The following is a 19,602-nucleotide window of genomic DNA, read 5'->3' as shown; positions in this document are numbered from 1 at the left end:
TGTAACAGATACCGAAACGAAAAAGCTAGGATCTACAGGGTGCAGCTGTAAACTCTATGAAATGTACACGTATAGTATTGTTGGAAGAAACTGTTAGTTCATTCCCGGCTGCTCAGCCCTGAAATAATCACTCAGAAACTATATTATTTAAATCACTGCTTGGCCAATCACTTAAGCGTATTGCTAGCTAGCTCTTATATCTTTGGTTAACCCATTTCTATTAACCTGTGTATCACCACAAGGTCACAGACTACCAGCAAAGTTTCAGTGGGCTCCAGTGGAGGCATCTGTCGCCAGCCGTGACTACATGGCTTCTCCTTGACTCCGCCTTCTTTCTCCCAGCTTTCAGTTTAGTTTTCCCACCTAGCTCTAGTCTGCTCTGTCTATAGACCCAAAGCAGCTTCTTTATTAACCAATGGTATTCAGAGCATACAGAGGGGAATCCCACATCATAGTGTGGTCTGATTTTTCTCTTACATCATAGAAATGAAACTTTTATTTAGCATATCCTGTATATGACTATTACCAATTGATTTAACACTTTCTTAAATTTGTGCACAATCATTAAAACATATCTACAAGTGATCAGTTCCTCATCTCCCTCACCCAGGGGAAAGAGGAAAATTAACCATGAATCAAAGTCGGCCCACTGTTCAGGGCTGGATTAAAGAGGATCCATGAAGCAGATGAGAGGAGAGGCCATGAAGGAAACTGCCAGTCTCTGGGCTATCCCAGTCTCCCTCTGGGCTATCCCAGTCTCTGGGCTATCCCAGTCTCTCTCTGGGCTATCCCAGTCTCTGGGACTGCCATTTTCAGAGGGGCTATCACAGACAGAGTAAAAGAGCTCAGGGAAGGAGTTCACACAGGAGACTAAAGGAGGCTTTGTGATTTAACAGCTAAGAAATAGAGAACACAGAAGATGGAAATGATTCTTCTTGACTGTAAGAAAATAAAATGCAGGAATAACTAATTTAGCTTTACCTTTCTTCCCAAACCTTGACTTCCTCCCAGGTCAGCATCGGGAATTTGTGACTTAAATCTGTATTGAAATTTCACAGAAAGACCCACTGGGTTTAACTGTTTTTCTTGCCTTAGGTGATACTGACTTATTGGGGGGGGGGGGGACAAGAAAAAGACCCTCTTAAAGTTATGGTGCATAGCCACTTGATGGTTTTTAATTTAGTTACAAAAGACAACTATAACATTTTTAAATGCAAAATAATGGTAACAGGACATATAGCTTTGGCTCCAAGTGACAGATAGCCACAGTGACAGTTCAGATACGACTCCTATCTATTTGGGCAATTCTGCCTAAGGCAAAAGTCATCATCCTGGGCCCAGGCCTTTGTAAAAAGCCTACTGTCCCACCATGCATCAGCCACTGGCTTCCACAGCATAGTCTAGATGCATATCCACCCTTCAGCAACAGAAACAGAGAAAGAGATGGCTCTGCATACCTCTGCCCTTCAAGACCCACCTGGAAGTCCCAAAATTCGCACCCATTTACATCCTATGCATAGAACTCTGCCACATGCTGAGATTCCTAGCTGCAAGGGAGGCTAGCAAATTCCATCCTTAGCCTACAGGAGTGGCTCTTCAGCTGGCCTATGAGGCTCTACATCTGAAGGCAGAGAGGAAAAAACACTGAAAGAGAAGCTGTGGTCTCTCCAACAGTGAGGCATTTTTCTACGTGAGATTCTGTGCTTAAAATTCTTTAATTATTTACATATTGGTTCAGTTTTATAGGAGCATATAAATCTGGCCTAACCTTTATGCTTAAATACTGGAAACAGCAACATAACAACACCACAAGTTTGGGCATCACAGTGCTGATATTTATTTCAGTCCTGAAGAATGTTAAAGTTAATTCTCATTTCTTCTCACAGAATTACTTGCCTAAAGCATTCTAAAGCAACTCTGGTCTTCTTGCCATGCTTAACAACTAGCTTTCAAACGACTACATTAAAAACCCAAATTACAGAATTAAAAATCATTGACATATTCCCACAGCATATGGAACTATACCACCTCAAAAGATTCTCTTATATTCTCACAGTCAATTGTGCCCTTAATGCCAGAAAATTCTCCAAGTGGCAAGATGTGCTCACGATGGCAAGATATGCTCCTGAATTTTGTCGCTTGATTCTCGTATTAGTTTGCAGTACTATATTTTATCACTCAAACATGCGAGTGGATTAAAAATAATGTAATTCGCTAGCACAGAGTTCACTATTGCTGAATATATGAGCATTCTAGAGGCCGCTACATGAACTGTAGAACCCCCTAAACAAGATCCATAAAAGATGATCCTATTTAAAATACAGTAATACATAAGCTGTTTTATACTCATTCGCATAGACTATCTTCAAAAGTATATTATTCAAAGCTACTTGGCTTCCATCACTCTTTAAATCATGGTATTTCTTTCCAATACTCTGTTTTCTCATAATTATATTTTTTTCTTATTCACTGTGGGGGTTACGTGTCATGGCATGCAAGTGGCAGTCAGAAGATGCCATGTAAGAAACAGTTCTCTCCTCCCACCACATAGACCCTGGGGTCAAACTAAAGAGATAAGGCTCGGCGGCAAGACCTTTATCTGCGTGGGACTCTCATGAGCTGCCAGAGTGCCATCTCACAGGGCCTGGAAGTTAACGTTGCTTACTTGTGGGAAAACTACTGCTCCAGGGATGTTTTCTGCACTTATCCTGATGTGAAATACAGATCCGATTAAGCAGAAACAGAATCTGAAGGTCCGTGCTGTACCCAGACCCGACACTGGCAAGCATTCTCCAAGTTACATCTCATGTCACACAACACAGCACTGTTCCTGTCACCAGTTCTGCGGCTCGCGTTGAGTATTTGTCCACTGGGTTGGGGTTTAAATAATTCATAACGTCTACAAACAAAAGTACTTACATTTTATGTCACCACATACTTAACTGAAATGCTTAATAAAACCAGTAAGTTCACACTCTACAAATTAGTAGTCTAGGCAAATTCAGCTCATTATTCCTGCGGCATTTTGTTTGGATAGCAAACGTAACCTTCTCTGCTGTATCCATCATGATGTGGTCAGGGAGAGGTCATAGTTGTGAAGTGAGCCATGAAAATTACAGGGGCTACAAATACATGTGTAAAGTAAGAGAACGCTGTGTTCTGGACACGCACACACACATGTGCACGCACCATACATGCATGCGCGCGCACACACACACAAGTAAAGAATTTCATCATGTAGTAGCTTCTCCCATGGGTTTTAAAAATTAGCACTACGATTCAATGTCTAATCCTTCAAGAAGCTCAGATGTTACTGGACTCGAGAGAAGACTGAGGTGAGAAGACCCTACAGGGACCAGAGGGTTCGTCACAAAAGGAGATGAGTCACACATTGCCCATAGGAAAAGCAAACCAGAGGGACCGAGAGGAGCAGTGTCCCAACAGAGCCACCGAGGAGCGAAAGTCTAATGTGGCTACAAAACAAGGACTTGGTATCTCTGGTCAGAATACACACTGAGAATGGAAACAGGGAACAGGCCATTCCGTCTCTGATTGCACAGGGGGACTCAGCTCCTGACTGTGTGCTGCTTGCACGACATAATCCCGGGAATATGAGTGGTAGAAGTAGCCTCAGAAATGCCCAGCTCTGGAAACAAAACAGTTGGGTGTTACTACGTGTTGACTAATTCCCTCAGCCTGGCTGTCTCCCACTACCTAAAGTCCAAGCCACTTGCTAACAACAACCATCTAACATTCACCAGTGCTAAGGCTAAGCTGGGTCTAGACAGTAAACCAAACAGTGCCATACAGGGAGCGGGGGCCTTTAGAGTCTTAGCTCTAAATAAAACGTTAAAACTTACATAAAGAAACAAATTCATTTCAAGGTTTTCTGAGTCCTACTCGGGACCAGGACATTGCTGTCCTCTCCAAGTCAGCCGAGTGACTCACAGTTCCCCTTTGCCAACTGGAGGGTTCAGGGAGGGTAGACACCGGGACCCAGGGGAGGCAATCCCAGTGTTCCACCTACCTGTCCTCCACGGAACGGCTTGCTGGTATTCACTTGACCTAACACAGTCCAGCCTGAGAACTTTCTTGGAATAATCCATCTTAAATGTTTGCGGTTTGACTAAAATATCCAGAGAACCTTTAAAGGCTTCTCAAGTATATTGGGGGGATATAGCATCACTCTGTAAAATTAACAGAAATTAGATGAGATTTCCAGAGCCCCACACCAAGCTTGTGTTTCACAGGGAAGCAGGAAGGGGATCTGGGCCAATGATTTGATCAATGGAACGCGAGCCATTTAAAGGAGATTTAAGTACATAAGATAGAAGAAAGGGGCAGATATCTATGAATAGAATTCGGAGACACCACTGAGTAGAAAGGAGGGCCGAGTAATAGAAGAAGAAAGAAAGAATGTCTCAATAGACTTTTCAAGTAGATCAAAACGGTGGCATCTGAAAAAGCTATAGAAAGAACCCTACGGCCAAAGAGGTGCTGAGAATTCATAATGTCTCCTGATTTAACTTAATAGTAGAAATCTACATACAGGGGAGAAAATGGACTTGGGGCTTTTGATTTTAACCGAAATGGAAAGTTCAAATAAAAATGAACAACCTCCACCGATTCTCACTTTTAGATCTAAGAGAGACCTATCATCGCGCTTCCTGCTGGGGAAATGAGAGCATGATGCAGCACCCGCTCTCACTCATTCTTCAGCCAGCCAGCATCTTCCAGTGTGCAGTTCTCTCAAGGTGAACGGTGGACCCCAAGAGCAGCGACAGCAGAGACACTTCAGTGTGCGCATGCGCATGAACGGCTTCCCCTGGAGACTTCGCTTACCGCTGAGTACAGAATGCAAGCCCACACTCTGGGATCTGAAACCAGACCTGCATTCAATTTCTGGGGCCACCCCTAGTCAGGTGACCCCGAGCAAGGTAGTTAACCTTTCAAAGTCTCCCTTTACGTGAGGATGGGAATGGGAGCAGCAGAAGGGAAATGTAGTCCGGGCAGCCAGAGTGAAAATCTGGACTTGATAAAATGGTCCGAGAAAAGTGTTTAGAGAACAGGATGTGTTCTGTAGGCCAAAGCTCCTACACAGCAACCCATCATCTCAGAGTCTCAGGCAGTACTGTGCTTCTGAGTGGCCTTGGGTCTGTTGCCTGTAGACAGAATTTGGAAGGCCAAGCTGTGGGGCTCTGAATCACAGTGCTGGTTCCCTGAAAGGATTGGTGGGCCCAATCCCTTAACAGCCTTCTGCTTTTAAAGATGAATTAAATCAGTTCCCAGGCTAACGCATGCTAACAGGAAGACTTCCATTCTGTCTTCACCACCATCACTGCAGTGTAGGGTTTCCCAACCATCACTACCTCAACCCCAGAAGATCCCGCTTTCCGGGGACAAGCTCAGCTCCAGTCAGATGGTCAAAGGAGGCCAAAAAGTTAAACATTCTGTTAAACAATTGTTCTTTCTTTTGATTTTTTTCATTCTCTTTCCCTCAGCAGTAAAAATCTATTATTCTTTTGGGCCATAATAATTGAAGCTCGTTCACATACATAAATGCAGAGACTCCTGTCCTAGGCAGCAAAGCATGAACTCCCCTTACAAAGCTGGGTGTGGGCAGTGGCAGCAAAAACATCTCACGGGACACACACTAATGTGACCTCCAGTGAGTCCTCCTTTAAAGATAAGTAGGAACAATAGACTGCAGCAAGGTGATGATGCCACTCTGTGGACTGTATGATGCGTTATATATGTATTATAGACAGTTATATATATTAGTTATGTATGTGTGCATGTGTATGTATATGTTATATGTGTATGTGTGAGTGTGTATGTATATATCATATGTGTATATGTGCATGTGTGTATGTATATATCATATATGTATATGTGCATGTGTGTATGTGTGTTTGTGTGTGTATTATATATTATGTGTGTATGTGTATATTATATATGAATGTGTGTATGCATATATTATATATGCATAGTACATATGTGTGTGTGTTTGTGTGTGTGTGTGTGTGTGTGTGTGAGAGAGAGAGAGAGAGAGAGAGAGAGAGCATGGATGGCCTGCAGAGATAACTCTGTGGTTAAAATCAGAGGTTGTGTTTTCAGAAGCTCCAGGTTCAGTTCCCAGAACCCATATGACAGCTCACAACTGTCTGTAACTCCAGTTCCAGGTGATCCAAAACCCTCACACAGACATACATGCAGGCAACACATCAATGCATATACAGTAGAAAAAATAAATCATTTTTAAAGAGATGGATATAGATATGGAAAAGGCAAAGTATCACGCCATGCCACAGTATAGTCTCTGTTCCACTCAAGCAGAGAAGCGGAGATGTGAGCACGTGGGCTGCCATGCTGCACAGGTGCCCGTGAGGCGGCTCCTCAGCAGAGGAGAGCTGAGACAACCTGACAGTGACAGCCAGATAGGAAGCAGAGACCACGATCCTACAGCTCCAGGGAGACGAGACTGCGGACAGGACAGGAAAGATGGACGCTGGTCACTCTCCAGGGAGCATCTGAGACTGTGGCCCTGACCAAGTCCAGAAGAGACTCCGGATTAGAGTGCCTGTTGAGCTGTGTGGAATGGGGGTTGCTTCAAAGTGATAAACTCATTGTGCGAGTTATGCAGAAACAGCAAATGAAAACCATCAATATTCTCTAATAAGTTTATTTAGTACTGGCATTCATTTTCATGCCTGGCTACTAAATACCTTGAGTGACACCTAATCTATCCAGATCTTACCTTTCTTGAACATTCCACTTATCCCTATGCTCCAGGAGCTGGTCCGCACTTACCTCTTTCCTGAAACAGCTTCTGCATAATAGGAAGACAGTGCCATTTCTGGCAATATCAGCACCATCAGTTTTAGAACATCCTGCTGTACTCTGCCTTCTACATCATACAACAGGTAAGCACTCCCTCTCTCTGAAGCTGTAAAACCAGATTCTTCACAGACAACAGAAAATCACCAGATTTCCCCCGTCCTTTGCACTGAAAATCATTCAGATGAGTTTGCACGAAGCATGCAATTAAGAGAAGGGAAAGTAAAACTACATTAACTGGATAGAAAGTGTCTGGGCCTGTCTTCTTCTAGAAAAACATAGAACTGTTTTCAACAAATATGTGTGAGCTTACATAAGATTTCAGTTTCTAAGGACTGCAATGTTTCTTCTGCATCCTACCTAATACACGTCATTCCTGGATCTAGCCGCACAATGGCATGCGTCTATCCATCACCTTGGCTGCTACAAATCACATGGGCAATTATCTTGAAAACTCTGTTGAGATTTGATAGAGGGAGCACAGTAGAACGAAGAAAAAGATGAGCAAGTTGCTGTGTGTTTTCTTCTAGTAAGGTCTATTTATTAAGATGCAAAATCGACACAGAATAAAAACAAGCTTTCCCCATTAAACCTCTTGCTTACAGTCATCAGACTGTAAATTATGCCAAAGCATCAGACCCACGGGGGTGGAGAGCACACATCCTTGATACACATCACATGATCTCTGACCACCATCTGGCTCTGGAGTGGGCGTTCCCTTCCTGACTTCTGGAATATTTTCCTAAAACTGGGATCAAGAGTCCTCTTGCTGCTGATTCTCGGATTGATAAGAGAACTGATAAACCCCACGGTGCTTTGATCGGGGAAGGAAGAGGCTGTGGTTGATAAAGCAAGACCAGCAGAGTCAGGACAAGACGTGGGCTAGGGAGTGTCTGCAGGACCGCATGCCACCTAGAGAAGCCGAGGCTGCTCTTCCCCGTTCAGATGACTGTGAGAGTTTTCCCAGAGCAAGAACCTATTCATGCTGACTAGAACAGGAGCCCCCAAATCTATGCTACCTCTAAAGATGACGCTTGAGGATCTGGGAATGTGTAAACCTATGATATCGCCATAGCAGTTTGCTCTCGTGATTAATAAAATGATAAATACATATCAATACCCTTGGGGTCACAAAGTCACTTATGTGCCACTGTGGGTCTATCCATCTTCCCGCTGTCCTCTTTCTAAACCCTATCTCTTTTGGGGGGTGAGAATTACCAAGAGATCTAAGCTAGAATAACAATCTAGAAATAGTTATCTGTATCTGTGAATGTGGATAACAAAACTAAGTGTGCTATCCTCACTGGGAAAAAAAGTGCTTTAAGCAGTAAAAGTCCCCACCAACTTAAACACAAATATAAAAAAAAAAAAAACATTTGGATGTAATCACAAGAAAAATGTCCATGGCTTTCCTATTTCACTAATGAGAAGGTGCAGATGCCGCATACAGAAGGATTTTATCATGTCCATATGTTTCTCGAATGACTCTCCTTGTTAGCTATTTCTCCATATCTCTATTTAAGAATAACATACACATTCCCCTCTGAGAGGGTGTACAGCACAACATGTTGTAATGTTTAAACAATTCAAGAAAATCGCCCTAATAAAAAATGGAGCCCATAGTTGAAAATATTGAGATTATGAATTATGAGTATCATTAAAGTAGTTCACTTTTTCTCTTCTAGCTAGCCTCAAGATTTAAAATTCCTTAAACCCTCAGGGAGAAGCTAATGTAAAGTGTGTGTGTGTGTGTGCGTGTGTGTGTGTGTGTGTGTGTGTGGTCTCTGTGTGTGCAGCAATTATGGATGGTGAAAGTAACTTCATAAGGTCTATAATAAATAGTCCAGTCACAAACAATGACAATCATATAAAATCGCCTTTTAGCTTTAGAGGCATCATCATTATCTTACAGACAGTGGTGGCTCAGTGAAACAGTCTCTGGTCAAGTCAGTCTGGCTTTCCAGCTAAGGCAGCTCAACAGGCTGGACTTCAGAGAGAGAGGAACAGGGAGACTGAGGTACAAAGAGCATCTGCTTTCTGTCTATAAACTGGTACCTCATCTCAAACTCTTCCTCCTGCACACCTTCTGTCCACCTAAACTGTCCACTGGGAAGTGGAGATCACCAGCTTGGGAGCAAACCAAGGATCACATCTCTCTCCCTCTAGCTGCCAGTCCATCAAAGGTCTGGGCTCGGGATACCAGTGCACTGGGCACCACTTTGCTAACTGAAACACGCCTGAAGACCTGACCTGTTCCCCACGTGTGACGTGTGGACAGTCAACACTTCTCAGCGTGAGGTTTGCTCCATTCAGACAACATAAGTAAGGAGAAATGGCAAACTTACCTGAGATATGTTACTGTTTGGAAGTATTTTAAGCAGAAGGTACATCAATGACTTGATGTCTGTGCAATAATTAAATTGGCCCAAACTGGAGCAGTAGTTTTAAAGAATAAGAATAACTATTTATCCTTGGTAAGAAAAAATGCAAATATAGAGCACAACAAACTTCCAGTGACAATAATTTCCATAATAAACATTCAAAGTCCCAAAGAGCAGTTCAAAGGCATCTTTTCCCAAACGTGATTTTTATACTGTCCTCCTTTATTAACTGCAACTTCTGTGCTGTTACTAATTACAGGATTTAAAAGATTTCTGGGGCACCAGAAAATAACATCTAGATCTTTTCAAAAGTCAAAAGACTTCAGGTTAGTTTTTCTGTAACATGGGTTCATGAGAACTCACTCTGCTTTTCCTGGACTCATTCTTACAAGGTTTGAATTATGCTCAGAGAACTCCGAGCTCCTAATCGCTACTCTATAAGCTGTCTCGGCCCACCAAAAATATTCAGTTGCATAAGCGGTATACCATGGGGGGAAGCGCTTAATTCCTCACTTCGTTCCTGGCATGAGTTAAACTTTTTAAGCCCTTTGTGTCTCGCTTCTGTACTGTGCCTAGTCGTGAGATACGTGTGTGCATCAAGACGGCTTTTCTCACGGATTTCAAAACCCTACAGTCAATCTGAAAGTTCCTCTTAGGGGAAAAGACACACCTTCCCGACAGGGAAAACAAATGTGACAGATTTTCCTGAAATGAGAGCATAAGAAACTCACTCACAGAGACTTCTTCAAGACCGTGAACAGCAGAGCCACCGGTGCCTTGAATCTGCAGGGCAGCTCGGTCCCACTCTGTCTCACACAGACACACAGGCCTCTGACACCAGCGCCTCTCACTGCCGACAAGTGGGTGATGTCCTCAGAGCCAAGCTACCAGCTAAGCAAGCAGGGATGGGGAACGCCCCCCTGTCTTCACCGCCGCATCCTATCCTCACTGCGACACCCCCCAATTTACCTTAAGGAGCGAACATTCATCACTCCCCTCCACTGGGCACGGCATTGCTTCATCTCCCATGCTCCAACCTGAACTTTTTCTCCAAACCCGGTATTCGGCTGTTCTGACTTGGAACTGAAGTGCCCCTCCAAACACCAAAGGTACCCCACTAAGTATTTCTCCCCTCAAGCAACACGTTGGCTGTGCAAACTTTTCGTTCACGGCTTGGATCCGACAGAAATCGGGTGTGTATTCGGGTGAGGGGTGGGGGGAGGCAAAATCTGACCAACGACCCTCACCTCGGCTTGACTAGCCAAATGCCAAGGTCTTCACCAAAAACACCACCCAGCACCCAACTTCTGACAATGGTACCCACCAAGCTCCGTGCAAACCAAGTGGCGTGGAAGTCCCGGCAGAGATGCTGCCAGCCCGGGGAGCCCGACAGGGAATGCCGCGGCGCACCCGAAGCACGCCTGGCCCCCAATTCCCAGGGCTTTCCCGGGCAGCACCAGACCCGACTGCGGTGTCACTCACCTCCGCCCGCTCCCGCCGAGGCTGTGCGCCCTCCTCCGCCCCGCGTTGGCGACCCCCTAACTTCGCCGCCTTCTCCAAACAGCCATCTTCCGCAGCGCAGGAGGGAATGGCGAGGCAGGAGGCCGAGCGGGGAGGGAAAGTTGCCGGCGGGGCGCGGCGGGGCGCAGGCGGCGGGGGCGCGCGAGGCTGGGGCGCTGCGCGCCGTGCGGGGAGGCGGGCGGGCGGGCGGCGGCGAGCTGAGCCGAGCGGGCGGGCGGCGCGCGGAGGACGGGCTAAAAATAGCGCGTGCTGGGGAGGGGCGCGAGGAGGACGGGGGTGGGAGGGAGACCGCGGGGCTGGACCGAGCCCCTGCAACGCTGGGCGGGGCGGGCCGGGGAGGTGGCAGGCCTGAGGGGACACCTGGGGGCGCGGCAGGGCGAGCGGGCGCGGGAAGGACGCGCGCGGGCTGCAGGGCAGGGGCCTGCGGTGGAGGGGTGGAGGGGAGATGGGATGGCTGGGGACCACCCGGTGAAGCTCGGGCACCAGGAAGCGGGGCTGGGGCGGAAGAGGCCAGGTGACCCCGGACGGTGTGGAGAAGGAGCGCGGCTCCGGCCTCGCCCTGCTCGCCCTCCAGCACAGCCGCTCAGGTGCGCGCTCGCCCAGCCGGCCGCGCAGACCGCAGGGAGTCGAGCACCGGAGAGTCTCGTCTCGGGGCCGCACCTCCAGCGACCCCACGCCGGCCTGGCGCTTCACTAGCGGGGGAATTTTAAAGAAAATACTGCTGTGTCGGGGTGTTGTGTTGCTGTTGTTGTTGAAGGACCAAATGGGAAATGTGAGGCAATATGGTGATGGAAATGTGATTTAGGTTTGCCGCGTTTGAATGCTGCACACACAGAGAGAGCAGCCTGGCTCTGGAACCCGCCCTGGCAGAAAGGAGACACAAGTGGGTTCGGGATTGCCTAGAGGGCGTCTTCGGTGGTTAGTGTTTTACCTTGGGGATTGAAAAAGAAATTGCAGCTATGACTTGTCTCTACTAGTATTCCTAATGCCTGCAAATCGCTTTATAAAGTAGGCAACACTGAATATTTTATTTAAAAGGCTCAACCTGAGAATATTTTTCTACTGCTAACAGCTCACTCAAAAAGGCTAATAATTATGATAATAAAACGGTGATCTGAAGAACAGTTAAAAACAAGTGTCTACACGTCCATTTTTTGTTTTCCTCGGTGTCGGCTAAAACACAACTAGTTCACAGATCACACATGCAAAGAACCAGAGAGACCTAACCCAGTGCCCTCCTTTTCAGCCCAGAGACCCAGGACCATGAGATCACTATGATGTGTGTGTGCAAGGGCTGGCCATAGCAGGGTTCTTCTCTAAAACTGACTGCCGGTTCCATAAGGCCAGGAGAACTCGAGGGCTGTACATTCGGTATGCTGTAAGATGATTCAGCATTTGCCGTGCGTAGAACTGTGCGATGGCTGGATTTACCATCTCGCTTTGCCCCGATCATAAATTCATACTCTGGGAGTGGTCAGCTGGCTCTATATTGGAAAAAAGGAGAAAAGGGGGGTGAGAAGAGAATGAAGTATAGAGAGTTGGGGGTGGTTTAAAAAAAGTCACTGTCCTAATGACGTCTTCAAATAGTTTGGTTTCCTGTCCATACTAGAAAGCCTGTTAAACAATCTTGATAGTCGGCCAACCTTACCATTTCAGAGATGTTTCTCCATCTACAAGCGCGGCATGAATACCTGGTGACACCTTGCCTTTCGAAATGGAGTCTTTTCTGAAATTGTCAAGTGTTCACCTTTCCTCAATGTCTTTCATTTTCTGTTTGTCTACCACCAACTCCAACAGCAGCAGCTCTATCATCTCTCTAGAAGGACTTTCTAGAAACGTGGGATGGGAATGCGGAAATCTACAACGTTCTAGGAGTTCAGTGGTCATGTGAAATAGACCTTTGTGTAATCGTATGGAAGTTGAAATGAAATTTGCTTTTGTATTTCGGGGAGGTTGTTTTTGACTTTGTATTATTTACATCTACCACATAATACTTAGCACGAAGCAGAGAGATTTCTTCTTTATCATTCTAGTAGATACCTCAGAGCCAAGTTATAGGAAAAAACTTACTGGCTGCTATTGTTGGTTCATGCATTTTAAGTTAGTTGATCAGGAAACATTATAATTCCTTTTAACAGTTCCTGCTCTCTATTCAAGCCTATGTTATACTCTTTGTGATTCTGCATTATTATTTTGTCCTGGCTTCATTTTCTCTTCAACTGAGCTGTATGAAGATGGGGTAAGTCTTTTTACTTCCAGTGTTTTATATTTTTTCACAATATTTAACAGTTATTGTTTGAGACTTCATACATGAATATATGTATTTTGGTTATATACCCCTCCTCCTCTAGCTCTTTCCTGATCCACCATTTCTCTCCAGATGCCATCCTCTTACTTTTCCTCTCTCTTATTCTTTCTGTTTTTCTCTTTTAATTTCTATTTATTTATGTTTTTATTTATATCCCAACCAGTTTTTCCTCCCTGCTCTCCTCCCAATCCCTCTCCCCACCTCCCCTAAGCCCCCTTCATCCACTCTGCCTTTCTATGCAGGAAAAGACAGGTCTCCCTTGGATGTCAACAAAACATGGCAAAGCAAGTAGAGTAAGACTAAGCACCTCCCCGGCTGGGAGAGACAACCCAGTATAGAGTATAGAGTCCCAAAATCCTGCAAAAGTCAATGACAGTCTCTGTTCCCATTCTTAGGAGTCCCGTGAGAAGACCGAGCTACAGAACTATGACATATATCCAGAAGGCATAGGTCAGTTCCTGGCAGGGTCTCTGGTTCAGTCTCTGTGAGGCCCCATGAGTCCAGGCTAGTTGATTTTGTGGGTTTTCTTTTGTCCTTGACCCCTCTGGCTTCCACAATCCTTTCTCCCCCTTTCTGCCTAATGTTTGGCTGTGGATCTCTGCATATGTTCCATCAGTCTCTGGATGAAACCTCTCATGTCACTTGGGCTAGGCACCAATTCCAGCACATCCCATAGGCGGGACAGACTGTAGGTCGCTGGTTATATGGCTGAGTTGGTGTCCCAATCCCTTCACTGAAAGTCCTGTATGACCTCAGGAGATGGGCAGTTCAAGTTACACATCCCCATTGCTAGGAGTCTTAGCTGGGGCCATCCTTGTAGATTCCCGGCTGTTTCCCTTTGACTAGGTTTCTACCTCACATAAAGTGCCTCTACCCCTTTCCAGCCATCTCTTTCATATTCTCCCCTACCACCACTGAACCTTACCTCTCCTGTTCCCATCCCCACCCACCCGCAGTCCACCCAAGAAATCTATTATATTTCCCTACCTGGGGAGATCTTAACATCCCACCATTAACCCTCTTTGGTGCCTAGTCTCTCTGGGTCTGTGCGTTATAGCATGATTATCCTTTATTTTACAGCTAATGGCCACTTATAAATGAGGACATGCTGTGTTTGTCTTTCTGAGTCTGGGTTACCTCATTCAGGATGATTTTTTTTCTAGTTCCACCCATTTGCCTGCAAATTTTATGATGTCATTGTTTTAGACAGCTGAGTAATACTCCATTGTGTAAATATACCACATTTTTTTATCCATTCTTTGGTTGAGAGATATCTAGGTTGTTTCCACATTCTGGATATCACAAATAAAGCTTCTGTGAACATAGTTGAACAAATGTCCTTGTGGTGGGATGGAACATCCTTTCGATATATGCCCAGGCGTGATATAGCAAGGTCTTGAGTTAGATAAATTCTCAGTTTTCTAAGAAACCACCATATTGATTTCCAGAGTGGCTGTACAAGTTTGTGCTCCCACTAGCAATGGAAGACTGTTCCCCTTGCTCCACATCCCCTCCAGCATGAGCTGTCACTTGTGTTTTTGATCTTAGTCGTTCTGACAGGCGTAAGATGAAATTTCAGAGTCGTATTGATTTGCATTTCCCTGGTGGCTAATGTTTTTGAATATTTCTTTAAGTATCTCTTGACCATTTGAGATTCTTCTGTTGAGAATTCTGTTTAGATATGCAACCCATTTTAATTTGAATTATTTGGGCTTTTATGTAGCACAATTAATAAAATCTCAGAGACAAATACTGGGGTTCAACCTGAAGACCAGAAAAGCAAAGCAGCCAGCCACTGGCTCTTACCTCTACCTAAGTCTGAAAATGGCCACCCTGCCTCCAGGAAACCTCAGACTGAGACCAAGACGGAGGACTGCCTCCTCCCGTTTTATAATCCTCTCTAATTCTTGGTAGTGCACCACTACTGACTGGTTTCTATGACAAGCTAGTGTGGCTACTGGGATTAAAGGTGCATGTCATTGCTGCCTGGTCTGTATGGCTGGCTAGTGCGGCTGTTTTACTCTCTGATCTTCTGGCAAGCTTTATTTATAAAATTACAAATGAAATGCTACTGCATTTTTATGTCTAGTTTCTTGAGTCCTTTATATACATATATATATATATATATATATATATATATATATATATATATATCTTGGAAATCAGCCGTCTGATGTGGGGTCAGTGGGGTTTTTTTCCCATCCCATAGGGCTGTCATTTTGTCCTTTGTCTAGTCTAGTCTTCATTCTTAAAGAAAATCTTTAGTTGTGCAGATAAATCAAGACTATTTTAAACATTGGGCATCCCTAGTCCTCAAATCTGAAATATTTCTGAATCTTTATGGTTTTGAGCTCACCAAATCTGACCTCATATAACTGATGGCTGTCAAAACACAGATACCCTAAAAGCACTGAATGAAATCAAGTCAGGCTGTATGCTCAGGCACATGTAAAACAAGCGGGTTTCATGTTTAGATTGAGTATCATCCCCTAAGAAATATAGTTATATTAATATATCAAAATCTAAAAAACTACAAAGTAAAAATACAAAACCACTTCTGGTCCCACACATTTTGGATAAAGAATACTACTCAACCTGCATGTAGAATTCTAGTGTGCCTTATCATGTGCAATATTAACGATCATGACCTGCCTTCATTAGCATACTTCATCTCCTGTAATGGATAATCAGGCGTTAGTATGAACTAGGACTGCCGTTTGCCATATTTTGTTACTTTCATGTAAGTGCCCTTTCTGTGTAGAATCCCAGCTAGGATTCTAAATTCTATAGTCATCTCTCCTTAGGTCCTTTTGGCCATGACAGTTTTTTGGAATTTATTTTGAAAACCATAACTTTGAGACGCATTGTCCAGATATTTCATAGGTTGTCCCTCTATACCTGGTGTTTTTCTGATAAGAGTTGAGTTGGAACTCAGATATAATATGATATCAAAGTTCCATTCTTTGATGTCAAGAGCATACGATAGTGGTGCAATGCATCACGGAAGTGCCGACATTGATCTCTGTCTGACAGTATTTGCCTGCTTTCTCCTCCTTGAACTTGCTCTCTTTTCCCTCCTGATGCTCAGTGATCCTCTAGGGGAAGTCACAATGTGCAGCCCACACTTCCGGAGTAGGAAGTAATGCAGAAAGCAAGGATAGGATTAGACAGATTTTTTTCCTATTGAAAAATCTATTAGAGTCCAGAAAAAGAAAGATGGCAGAACACGAGTCAAAAAAAGAGCTGTGAGCATCAGACTTCGTCTCAAACCCTAACACCAGGCTCCCCAGTAAAACCCAGTGGTGGGCAGGTCCCAGACCGAGTTTCTAGACCATCCCTCTCACGGATAACCTCTGGACAAGGCTTCAGGGCTCCAAACGAAAGAAAGGGAGCAAAGAAACCTATGGGGCTTATGGAACAGCCTCAGAAAAGCAAACCCTTGATGTATAAGATTGAAATACGGAAGGGAGAAGATGGACCAGAAGAATTCTTTAAAGGGATAACAGCAGAAAACTCTACAAGACTGGGGAGGGGTATAATGTCAACATTCGGAAGATCAGCATTCTCTAAACAGATTCTGTCAAAACAAGTCTATGCAGTGATGTGTTGTAATCAAACTACAAGCTAGCCACAAAGAAGAATGTGGAATAGCTCAGTGCTAAAGCTTGTGCCCAGCACACACAACGCCCTAGGTTCAGTTCCCAACACCCAAACTTGTTGTTATTGTTTAAACTCTTTGACTTTTTTGACTCTTTGGAGAGGGAGCACTACCTAGTTCCCAAATAAATCATACACGGAGACTTATTTATAAATGCCGGCCTTAGCTTGGCTTGTTTCTAGCCAGCTTTCCTTAACTTTAAATTATCCCATCTACCTTTTGGCTCTGGGCTTTTTTCTTGTCTTGCTTTCACTCTGCCTCCATGGCTGGCTTTGTGACTGGGTGGCTGGCCCCTGGCATCTAGTGTCCTCCTCCTTTTCTTGCTCCTTAATTCATGGTCCCAGATTTTTCTATTTGTTTTCTCTTCCTGTCAACCCTGCCTATCCTTCTCCTGTCTCACTATTGGCCATTCAGTTCTTTATTAGACCAATCAGGTGTTTTACATAGGCAAAGTAGCTCAGTTTCACGGAGTTAAACAAATGCAACAGAAAAGAATGAAACACAATTGTTCCACAGCATAAACAAATGTAACACGTCTTAAAATAATATTCTACAGCACAAACTCAAGGACAAAAAACAAAAACAAAAGGAAGATCCTGAAAACACCACAAAGAGGAGATGCATATCGCATGCATAAATGTTCAATGAGACTAATAATAGATTTTGGAGTACAAAATCCATGGGACAAGAGAAAGTGCGGTGTCATACTGATTGTACTAATGAATACAAATAGCCAAGTAAGAATATATACAAATACACATCACATATACCACATGTAACAAAACTAATAAATAAAGAAACTTCTTTATACTCCAATTAATATCAGAAAATTATATGAAAGTACAAAACTCACTGGTACGGGAACCGCTGAATTAAGGAGTGCAGGGTACATATCTTCCATGTGAGTGTTAGAGAGGAACCACTGAAAGTAACACAGCGCTCTATAAAAAGATGTCAAATGTTGACACCAAAATGCAAAATGGCAAGGGTAAAGTCAAAGTGTTGTTTAGATCTGCCAAGCTGTCATCAGCTTGGAATATCCTGTTATGAACACTGAATGATTTAGGCGAGTCTCACGGTGACCACAAGGAAAAGATGGATAGTAGGTACGCAGAATGCATGAAATCGCTAGAGGCATGCCAGGAAAGGAAGCTATCTAATTACAAAGGAAGGTGACAAGACAGGATTGCAGGAACAGGTGAACCATTTATTTGACAATAAATTGGTTAGAGTCTAATTTAAAAATCCATGTCAAATTCTAGTCATTGAATAGATTGGCCCAACTATATGAACCCTACAAAAGACTCACTTCACCTTTAAGAACACATTAAAGCCAAGCATAGAGGTGCATGCTTTTAATCTCAGCACTCAGGAGACAGAGGCCAATCTGATCTTGGAGTTCAAGACCAATCTGATCTGCATACAGAGTTCCCAAGCCAACCAGGGCTACAGAGTGAGATCCTGATTCAAAAAGCAAACAAGTAAACAAACCTAAATAGAAAGTAAAATAATGGGAGAGAGGGGCTAAGGAGGTGGCTTGGTGGTGAAGTGGGTGTCCTGCTAGCCTGCGGAGCCAACTTCAGGTCCCAGCACCTACACGCCAGGTACAAAGCCATGATCCCATGATCCCAGAGCTTCATAGACTGATTCAGGCAGCTGCTAAGAGTTCCTTGACCAGCAAGTGGGGACAAATGGATGAGCTTCAGAGTTGGTAAAGAGTTACTGGGGAAAACACATAATGTACACTCTGCCCCCCAATTGCATGTATGTACACATACACACATGTGAGCATGTACATGCAAACATTGGAAACTATATTTCAAACATGGCCAGCAGTGGCTACGCTTATGTCAGAAAAGAGACAATTGATGTACCCGACACCGAGGGTCTATGTATATAAAACAAGTACCACTGGCTCTAAAGGGACTAACAGACCACAATGCACTGATACTAGAGGACTTTCAGTATTAGACAGAGTGTCCAGGAAGAAATTAATAAGGACATGTCAGATAATCTTTAACTACCAGTCAGTCAGAGAAAAAAATAAAAGGGAAGTTAGACATATTGTGACAAAGGAAGTGGACCTACACCATGACACCATCTATGGGATAAAGCCAATGGAATTCTAAGAAGGAAGTGTGAACTGGTCCTACACCATGACACAACCTATGGACAAAGTCAATGTGATTTAAGAAGGAAGTGTGAACTGGACCTACACCGTGACACCATTTATGGGATAAAGCCAATGGAATTCTAAGAAGGAAGTGTGAACTGGTCCTACACCATGACACAACCTATGGACAAAGTCAATGTGATTTAAGAAGGAAGTGTGAACTGGACCTACACCATGACACCATCTATGGGATAAAGCCAATGGAATTCTAAGAAGGAAGTGTGAACTGGTCCTACACTGTGACACAACCTATGGACAAAGTCAATGTGATTTAAGAAGGAAGTGTGAACTGGACCTACACCATGACACCATCTATGGGATAAAACCAATGGAATTCTAAGAAGGAAGTGTGAACTGGACCTATACTGTGACACAACCTATGGTCTCCTTTTACAAGGCCAATATTATCCAGCCACCAAAGCCAAACAGGAGCGTGAAAAGAACACTATCCTCCATGAACACAGATGCAGACATCCTCAGTAAGGTGCTCACGCGCACAATTCAACAGCTCTTTGTTCTGCAACTGTGAGGGATAGCATTGATCAACATACAGGAAACTGAAGCCCCCAGGATACAAGCCTCCCAGGCATGCCCACGAGGAACTATCTAGATCAGTCCAACCTCAGGGATTCTCTATATTCGGTTGATTAATAGGGAAAGACTCGCCTGAACTGTAAGTGGTGCCATTCCCTGGCATCCTGGAGTGTACAAAATGGCAGAGGTG

This window comes from Chionomys nivalis, chromosome 10 (assembly GCF_950005125.1).
Source record: "Chionomys nivalis chromosome 10, mChiNiv1.1, whole genome shotgun sequence".
NCBI classification, from domain to species: Eukaryota; Metazoa; Chordata; class Mammalia; order Rodentia; family Cricetidae; genus Chionomys; species Chionomys nivalis.
This window is presented reverse-complemented; position numbering follows the sequence as displayed.